Source organism: Sciurus carolinensis, chromosome 6, assembly GCF_902686445.1.
Source record: "Sciurus carolinensis chromosome 6, mSciCar1.2, whole genome shotgun sequence".
NCBI lineage: Eukaryota > Metazoa > Chordata > Mammalia > Rodentia > Sciuridae > Sciurus > Sciurus carolinensis.
The window spans coordinates 135,781,882-135,792,023 of record NC_062218.1 but is presented as its reverse complement, the minus strand read 5'-3'; the positions used below and the strand labels follow the sequence as shown (position 1 = coordinate 135,792,023).

Below are 10,142 nucleotides of genomic sequence, written 5' to 3'. Positions count from 1 at the left end.
TGACTAGCTGTTATAGGATCTGCTGCTTGGGGCTGGAGTTGTGGCTCAGTGGTACAGCGCTTCCTTGGCATGTGTGAGGCCTCAGCACCACATATAAATGAATGAACAAAACAAAAAGATCCATTTACAACTAAAAAAAAAAATTTTTTTTTTTTTTTGGGTGCTGGGGATCGAACTCAGGGCCTTGTGCTTACAAGACAAGCACTCTACCAACTGAGCTATCTCCCTAGCCCCTAAAAAATATTTTAAAAATAGGACACTGCATACATAAACCAATAACAGTTATTTATCATCATGTACTGTACATCATAGTATATGTTAGTCACATGACTGACAGCATAGTTCCTTGCTTACAGTAGCATTGCCACAACCTTTGGATCCTCTGACATCACTAGGTGATAGGAATTTTTCAGCCCAGTTATAGCTTATAAGTCCACCATGGTATATGTGATGTGTGGTTGGCTGAAACATTCTTAGGACACTCAAGACTACACATTTATGATGTTGTACGACAATCACCACCATCCAGATCCATAATTACTTAAAAAAAATTTAAGGCTGCAAGATTGAAGAATTCAAGAAGGGCCGCTTTCTGACATGGAAAAACTTCTAATGACCTGGGTTGAAGACCAGACAGAGAAGTATATCCCTGCCAGCACCATGACAGTCACTGCTGGAACAAAGGGCCTTATGCATGATAGGCAAGTGGTCTTTTCACTGAGCCTCATCCCCAGTTGCTTTTTCTTTTCTTCTTTCTCTCCTCCCCTGCTCCCGTCCCTTCCTCCTTCATTTTGTGGCACTGGGAATTTAACCCAGAGGTGCCCTACGTTCCAGCCCTTTTTATTTTTAACTTTGAGATACAGTCTTTTTAAATTGTCAAGGCTAGCCTCCAACTTGCAATCTTCCTGCCTCAGCCTCCCAAGTCACTGGGATTACAGGCATGTACCATGGCACCTCACTGCATGACTGTATTTAATACCTCTGAACTGTACACTCAGAAGTGGTTGAGATAGGGCTGGGTTTGTGGCTCAGTGGTAGAGTGCTGGCCTAGCATGTGTAAGGGACAGGGTTTGATTCTCAGCACCACATATAAATAAATAAATAAATAAAAATACAGGTGCATCAACAACTAAAAAATGGTTGAAATCATCTGGGCATGGTAGTGTACACCTGTAAACCCAGTGACTTAGGAGGCTGAGGCAGGAGGATTGCAAATTTGAGGCCAGCCTGGGCAATTTAGCAAGACCTCATCTCAACATTAAAAAGGAAGAAACAAAGACAATAGAAAAGAAAAATTTTAAAAAAATTTTAAAAAGCTGGGCACAGTAGTGCACCCCTGTAATCCCACAGGCTTAGGAGGCTGAGGCAGGAGAAATTGCAAGTTCAAAGCCAGCCTCAGCAATTTAGCAAGACCCTAAGCAACTTAGTGAAAACGTACCTCAAAATTTAAAAAGAAAAAAGAAAAAAAAAAAAAAACTTGGGAATTCAGCTCAGTGGTTAAACTCCCCTGGGTTCAATTCCCGGTACAGGAAAAAAAAAAAAAAAAAAAAAAGATGGTAAATTTTATGTTATATGTACCTTACTTTGCCACAATAAAAAAGGTTTAAAAATCACTTGGCCATAAATGTATGAGTTTATACGTTGATCTCCATGGCTATCCTTCTACCAGTACCACATTATCTTCATTAATGTAATTTTATGATAAGTTTGGAAATCCAAGAGTGTGAGGCTTCTAACTTTATTCTAATTAAACATATTGGTTATTCTGGGTTCCTTGGATTTCTACTGAATATCAGGATTGACTTGTCAAAATTTTGCAAATAAACTAGATGGAATTTTGACAAAGATTACATTGAATCTGTAGGTCAGTAGAGGAGTATTACCATCTTAATAACATCAATGAGCTGTGAACACAAAGTGATTTTCATTATTTAGAGCTTTAATTTCTTTCAATAATGTTTGGTGGATTTTGGTATTCCACATCTTGTACTTCTTTTATTAAGTCTTAAGATTGTATTATTTTGGGTTGGGGATGTAGCTCAGTTGGTGGAGTGCTTGCCTTGCAAGCATGAGGCCCTGGGTTCAATCCCCGACACTGAAAAAAAAAAAAAAAAAAAAGATTGTGTTATTTTTATTATAAGTGGTATTGTTTTCTTAATCATTTTTGGACTGATACTGATAATTGCTAGTGTGTGGAAATCCAATTGATTTTTCTATATTGATCTTTTTTCCTGTAATCTTTCTGAACTTATTTATCAATCTTAATGGTTTTTAATTGGGTCCCATAGTTGTTTTTTTTTTTTTTTTTTTTAATATACAAGATCATGTGATCTTCAAATAGAGATAGTTTTAATTCTTCTACTCGGTATGAGTGATTTTTAGATTTCTTATTATTATCCTCTTACTCTGGTTAAACTTTGTGGTACAATGCTGAATAGAAGTGGCAAGAGCCAGGCACAGTGGCACATGTAATCCAGTGATTAGGGAGACTGAGGCAGAAGAATCAGAAGTTCAAGGCCAACCTGGACAATTTAGCAAGACCCTCTCTCTAATCAACAACTATAGAAGGACTGGGGATGTAACTCAGTGGTAGAGCCTCGAAAGTCTAATCCCCATTACTGGGGGGAGGACAGAAGAGGGAATGGTAAACTGCTTGCTTCAGCAGCTTATAGACTAAAATTGGAACAACAGATTAGCATGATCCCTATGCAAGGATGATATGCAAATTTGTGAAATGTTCCATATTTTTTAATGATATTGGACAAATTCTGTTGTTATAGTGTATGCATGTTCAGATATGTAACAACAAATCTCACCTCTGTGTACATCCATAATGCACCGATAAAAAAAATATGGGGTGGGAGCGGTGGAAAGAGCAGGTACTCTTGCTATGTTCCTGAACTTAGAGGGAAAGCTTTTTTCTTTTATCACTAAGTATAATGTTAACCTGTGATTTTTTTTTTTTTTTTGTCATTGTTGATGTACTATATCAGATGAAGGAAATTCCCTCCTATTTTTATTTTGCACAGTGTTTTTTATTTTTTAATCATGAAAGGGTTGGTGGTATATGGTTGGTGGGGCACTGAGGATTGAACTTAGGGGTGGGTGCTCTATCACTGAGCTACCAGCTACCCCACGTGCATCCCTTTTTTTCATTTTATTTTGAGACAGGCAGGGTCTTACTGTGTTGTTCATGCTGGCCTCAAACCTTGAATCCTCCTGCCTCAGCCTCCTGAGTAGCTGCTATTGAAGGCATGTGCTACTGCACCCAGCTAGGATGTTAGGATTTGTTAAATTCTCCCCTGCCCTGCCACAATCTGTTAAGATGATCATGTGGTTCCTTTGTTCTGAGTAGGACAGAAAACCTAGAGATAAATAAAATGCATATGCAAATTTAGTATATGATAAAGGTCCATCTTAAATCAGTGGGGGAATTTTAGTGAATGGGTAGTTATTTGGGAAAAGATAAAAATTTAATAGACCAGAGTTCTAAATATAAAAAGTGAAAGCCTCAGAGTAACTGAGTTGGATGAAGGAAAGTTTCTTTCAGTACTTGGTACTATAGAGGGGACCTTCAGAGCCAAAGTGACCATGGGACAGGGGTGCAGTGGGGTGTTCACAGAGACGAGTTCTTGCAATTCCCTGGAAAGGATTTCTTTTCTTCTTTTTTTTCTTCTTCTTTATTTCCAAAAGCATAGACAGGTTTATTTAGGTCAAGGGAAAGTAGGGGCAATCTCGAGAAAGAACTTTGGGAGTAAAACACGAGGAATACCCATTCAAGGGAGAATATGGGCCATCTCCAGAGAGAGAGAGACAGCCCCACAGGAAGAATTTCAAGCAGTTGTACAGAGTAACAGGCAGGAGTTTATTGGAGTGAGATAAAGATGCACAGCATAGGTACCTAGCAGAGCATCTCTGTAGAGAGAACAGTGTAGCTCTTAAGAGATTCTGGGCTTTTTAAGGGATCTGAGTCCCTTTGTTCTTGCCTTAGTTTCTCATATCCTCTTAAATAGTCCACTGCCCTTGGTATAGCCCTCAGCAAGTTTTCTTTGTGAGGGTTGTTATGACCTGGTCACAAGGGGTGGCTGTGACATGGTTTCAGTCACGGCATGAGAGAGTTGTAGCATGGTCTTGAAACAATAGTTCCTTAAAGGAGTTATAATTAACTGTGACTGGAGGAGGTTTGACATACCAGTTCCCATTTTTCTAATGAGTGTGTTTTAATAAAGTTTTCTGCTATCCCAAGTCCTATGACTTATGGACTCTTTGATGTATATGTCTGATATCCTCTCTGTAAGTTAATGCCTTTCATTGTCCTTTCCCCACCCACCTGCTCATGGCTGACTACCTAAATCTGGGGATTGAACCCAGATTTAGGGGTTCACCAGTGACCTACATCCCCAGCCCATTTTATTTTTTATTTTGAGACAGGGTCTCCCTCAGGCCCTCAGGCTGGCCTCGAACTTGCCATTCTCCTGCCTCAGCCCTTCAAGCAGCTGGAATCGCAGGTATGCATCACTGCTTCTGATGAGGGGAAGCTTCTCTTTGTGCCAAATCACTGTTGTCAGTTACACTCCCCATAATCCCCTTCCCCAGTTGGCCACTAGAGGAACTTGCATATGATGCCAGGATATGGAAGGGAAGCAGGGGCCATTATACTCTGAAGGTCTTCATGGTTATATGCTCACATGCATCAATGAGTTCCCATTTGTCCTCATTCTCTTCTGTTCCATATTCAACTTTCTCTTTTACAGAGAGCAACTTCAGGTCTTTCACCAAATGCTTGGCTGTGGTCACACAGAGACACCAGCTCTCCCTGCATGGTCCCACTTGAGCTTCCCAGACTGGTAGGTTGGTGAGACTTCTGATCCTCAAACTCCTCATTTCAGACCTTTACTTCTCAAACTCCTTCCACAAGTACATGAAGTTGAATTTCCATAATCCCCTAGCTCATGACATTTCTGTTGCCCTAATTAAACCCAGATTGGTACTGGAAATGGGGTACCAGCCATGAGCAGGCTGGTGGGGAAAGGACAATGAAACCTCAAACAGTGGTTTGGGAACTGGGTGCCAGGGCACATGCCTGTAATCCCAACTACTTGGGAGGCTGAGACTGGAGGATCACAAGTTCAAGGTAAGACTGATTTAGGGAGACTCGGTCTCAAAATAAAGGGCAGACAGATCCAGAATTGCAGAGTACAATTTACTGGGAGACTTACTGACAGAAGCATGATCCTGGGCAGTAGCAAGACTCGTTGGAGTCCCACAGTTTGGGTCAGGAAGAGGGGCACATATATTGATTAGGACAAAAAGTGACTTCATCCTAGCCAGAATGTACTTGGTTTATCCTAAGCTAATATCAAACTCAGGCACATTCCAGGTGCCAGGGTTCAGTTGTAAAGCTCCAAATGACACTCCATTGGCTTTGTCTATTTTTAATTGGCTGGAAAATCATTCCGGAAAAACCAACTGGAGTTGTATTTGGGGACAGCCATAGTGGTTATGACTCAAGATGGCTGCAGTCATGTCAAGGTGAATCCATACAGAAACAAAAAGGGCTGTGGCTGTCTGAAGCTCTGTGATACATGGTGTGTGCAGTTATGCCTGTTGTCTCAGCACTATCAAATGTAGCCCTCTTTTTATTCTCAAAAGTCCCCTGAAAGGGATCTATCAGCAAGAGGGCTCTGTTGGTGCTGTTGGTGGTGGCAACCGGTACTGCTGCTTGTCCTGTCAACAGAAATTCTAGAGGAGAAACAGATGTGGGTGAAATGAGGTAAGTAAAATCCTGTACTTATCTGGAAAGCCCCCCTCAGACTTCTTCATCTGTAAGATGGGCATAATTGCTATCTTTTGGGGTTATCCTAAGAATTAAATGAGATTATCTATCCTTAGGATGTAAGAAATGGAATTCTTTTCTTTTTTGAATGATTTCGAATTACATCAAGAGACCCAGCATCACCTGCCAGGAGTCTAATATTACACTGTAGCACAGGGGAGCCCCCTCTCCCTTCTGCATCATCCCAAAATTTCCAGGCTCACACAGCCCGAAGATTATTGCAGATTGAAAGAAACCTAAGAGACACATCCACCAATGCAATTTGTTCACTTTAAGTGGATCCTGATTTGAACCAATCAACTATGAAAACATATTCAAGTGCTGTGCGTGGGGGTGCACACCTGTAATCCCAGCGGCTCATGAGGTTGAGGCCAAAGCCAGCCTCAGCAATTGAGTGAGGCCCTCAGCAACTATCTCAAAATAAATATTTAAAAAAGGGCTGGGGATTTAGCTCTGTGGTTGAGCACCCCTCAGTTTCAATCCTGGTACAAAAACAATTTTTTTCTTCATGATAAAATCTGGAAGTTGAAATATGAATGATTGGGTATTAGAGGAAACCAGGGTGTGATAATGGTATGCTTGTGTAGGTATCCAGCTTGACATGACCATAACCATGTTGGTCATAACCACCATTTGCCCACCAGGCGACCCTAGCATGCAAAGAGAGAGGAAGGGAGAAAGAAAAGATCCAAGTGTGTTGTACCAGCCAGCCACTGATGCCCAGGCAGTCTTGTTATGTTGCTGTTGTTTATTTGTTTTCTGGTGAATTCTGGTGAACTCTGGAGTGCTAGAGGAGCACTCCACCAGAGTTACATCCCCAGGCCATGTTAACAGTTTTGAGAAAGTTCAGGTACATTCCCATTGGCTGTGGCACCTTTGTCCAGCTTAGCATATACAACCCGTCCTCCTGCCATGGGGTGCTGGAATTCTCCTGTTGTGCTGCTGCACAAAACATGCTTTTGTTCATAAATCCCTAACAAACTGCATTTGTGCAATCCTGGATTTTTCCACCTCTTTCTTCAGTCTCTTAGCACCTTTCAACTTTGGAAAAAGTTAGATTTTTCTGAAACATGCTTAGATTTTTTTAAAAAATCATCCTTTGGAGATATGGCCTAAAATGTTTATGAGCAAAATATGAAAGTTTCTAAGATTTGCCATAAGATAAAGCAGATGTGGGAATAGAGGGCTGACTAAAGGTGAACCGAGAGTAGTCATGAGATGGTCACACCAAGTCAGGCACTGCTGACCACTGGGCCCCAGAAGTTTTCCCCACCCTCAGTCAGGGATCCTTGCCATTCACTGATTCTAATGATAGAATAAAATAAATGGTAGGTATGTCTCAAATGCTCTTTGAACTGACAGCAGGCTCATAAGTACAAAGGGGTCCATTGTTCTCCTTTTGCTACTTTTATCTATGTGTGAAATTTTCCATGGAAGGAGGCAGGGAGGAAAGACCTCTGAACATTTCCTGTCATAATGGGAGGCCCTCCAGTGTCAGTCAGACCATGGCTGCCCAGTGCTGCCAGGTAAGGCCACACGCTCCTACAGGGAATTATGTTACCAGCCGGCATGAGCTTCCAGCAGATGATGGTTCCACAGGCAGTATCTGCTTCATCAGTCCTTCACCAGTCCCAAAAGACTGCTGTAACTCGAGTGCAGGCCTGAGCTGCCTCCAGCATCTGTCTCTCATGGGATCTACAGCCATGTCCTCATTCTCAGGACATTCAGCACAAGAAGCTGGGCCACCGTCCCTTTCAGCCTCCTGAAATGTTGGCGCAGTTCCTTTTAAAATATACTGAATGTAATCATTCCATCCTTTCCGGTACAGCCTGATAGCCTTCAGAAGAAGCTAGGATCTAAGAACAGAAGACCCTGGCCACGCCCATCTGCCAACCTAGGCCTCTCCTTCCTTCTGGGATATGGAAAGAGATCTGGTGGTCTGAGTTAGGACTCCTGGTCATTCCTGTTTCTCTCCCACTCACACCTGCCTCAAAAAAATACAGACAGGGTACATGCTGTAATTCTAGCTGCTAGAGAGGCTGAGGCAAAAGAGGCAAATTCAAGGTCAGCCTGGACAACTCAGCAAAATCCTGTCTTAAAAAATAAATAGGGGCTGGGGTCAGGTGTGGTGGCTCATGGCTGCAGTACTAGCAACTAGGAAGGATGAGGCAAGATGATCGCAAGTTCGAGGTCAACCTCAAACACAGTTAGGCCCTAAGCAACTTAATAAGATGTTGTCTCAGAATAAAAAACAAGAAAAAGGGCTGGAGAGGTAGCTCAGTGGTTGAATGCCCCTGAGTTCAATCCCCAGTACCACACACATACTCCAAAAGTTTCTAAAACAGATTTGCCACCCAATCCACACTATCATAGGAGAAAAAGTTGATCACCTCCAAACTTTGCACTAGGTCAGTCTGTATTTTTTTTTTTTTGAAAAACAATAAAATTTATTCATGATGAACCTTAGATTTGGTAGATAGTCAATAGGCATACAGCACATTGAAAAACTATGCTGAGATCACAAACAAATTTTACAAATTTTCTATGCATTTTTAAGCTACATTATTTTAGGTTATAAGACTAACACAAATATTTAAATGTCAACTTAAATGTCAAAATAGTTATTTAACAATTAGGATAATATTAAGAAATATATCATTATTTATGAACTAGTGTAAAACAGAAATGTGGGATGGAATAATTCATTATGACTTGAGACAGGCATAGTAACAATGTTGGAGTGAAAGTAGAATATTCAAGTAAGCAAGAGAAATATATACAATGTTGTGTTTCCTAAAACACCAGAGAATGAGAGAGAGAAATTAAAGGTTATTATGACTTTATCTAGATAGTAAATTCACATTGTTTATAAAGTAATTAAATTGGGGAAACATCTCCATCCCAAATATGTAGTATTATCCTTGTTGATATTTTCTTCAATAGTCATTTCTTCACTGAATTCAGATAATGATTCACCAATATTCTGGCATCCTCGAAGAGTGAGGGATGGCCTTCTCTTAAAATTTTCATCCTATCAATTGAGTGTGACTTGAAAAAATTCTTCTTTGAGATACATCTATGTTTATGATTTCTGAGACAAATAGCTGTGGTGACTGGATTTCATCAGATGACTTCCCAGATGCTTGGTGACTCTCAATATCTGATGCCATTTTTAGATATTTGTGAACAATATCTTGGCGTAGATCTCAGTGGAACCTCCAAATTTGATACCGCCGTTTACCGGGGATGAGTTCTGCTCCTTCTAATGTTGAAGATTGAACACTAGAGAAGCACGCCAAGGCAAGCATATTAAGCAGGTTTTATTTAAAGGTAATAATACAGACTTCTACCAGCAGGAAAAGGGGGCCATGGCTGATGTTCTAAAGTCTCGGTCAGTCTGTATTGAAAGGTAAACATTTGGCTTTTTTTTTTTTTTTTTTTTTTTTTTTTGTGGTGCTGGGGATTTGAACCCAGGGACTTGTGTTTGTGAGGCAAGCACTCTACCAACTGAGCTATATCCCCAGCCCAAACATTTGGCTCTTTAGTGACAAAACTTCCTCCCAAAACATGTTAATATATGAGTATCTTCCAATCTTCCAGACTGTTTCTTTTCTTTGAAAATAAAACTTACTGGTTGAAAATTTTCAAAATAAAAAGTTGGGGCTGGTGTATGCCTGTAATCCCAGCAGCTCAGGAGGCTGAGATAGGAGCATCTCAAGTTCAAACCCAGCCTCAGGAAAAGCGAGGCCCTAAGCAACTAAGCAAGGCCCTGTCTCAAAATAAAATACAAAAAAGGGCTGGGGGGGTGCTGGAGTTGTAGCTCAGTGATAGAGCACTTGCCTAGCATGTGTGAGGCCCTGGGTTCGATTCTCAGCACCACATATAAATAAATAAAACTGTTTAAAAAGATTCATTGACAACTGAAAAATATTTTTAAAAAAGAGTGGGGGGTGGCTGGAGATGTGTCTCAGTGCTTAAGCACCCATGGGTTCAATTCCAAATACCGAAAATAAAAATACAATACAATAAAATAAATACCGAAAATAAAAATACAATACAATAAAATAAAAAGCTGGGGACTGGAGCATAGCACTTGCATGGTAAGCACTAGACCTTTAGAAAAAAAAAAAAAAAAGAGTAGGGAGGAGAAGATGCTGGAAAGATGGTGGAAGGAAGCACAAGGAGTTTGTATTCTCTAGACAACCTAGACCAGAACTGCACTGGCAGAATCCCTCTGATGTAACTATTCTGGAACTCTGGAGTCTATTGAAGGCTTACAACCCCCAGTGGGAGGCACAGATGGCCA

General features: G+C 40.8%; 1 long non-coding RNA gene and 1 pseudogene across 6 annotated transcripts in view; one reads left to right on the top strand and one right to left on the bottom strand.

Moving 5' to 3' along the window:
* Positions 1–2,653: 2,653 nt before the first annotated feature.
* LOC124987707 (uncharacterized) lies at positions 2,654–2,749 on the top strand (annotated as a pseudogene).
* Positions 2,750–8,297: 5,548 nt separating this feature from the next.
* LOC124986702 (uncharacterized) overlaps positions 8,298–10,142 on the bottom strand; it is a 35,840-nt gene continuing 33,995 nt past the window's right edge. For all 6 annotated transcript variants that reach the window (XR_007109067.1, XR_007109065.1, XR_007109066.1 and 3 more), the window contains one exon: positions 8,298–9,118. This is a non-coding gene — a long non-coding RNA (uncharacterized LOC124986702). The remainder of the gene's footprint in view (positions 9,119–10,142) is intronic.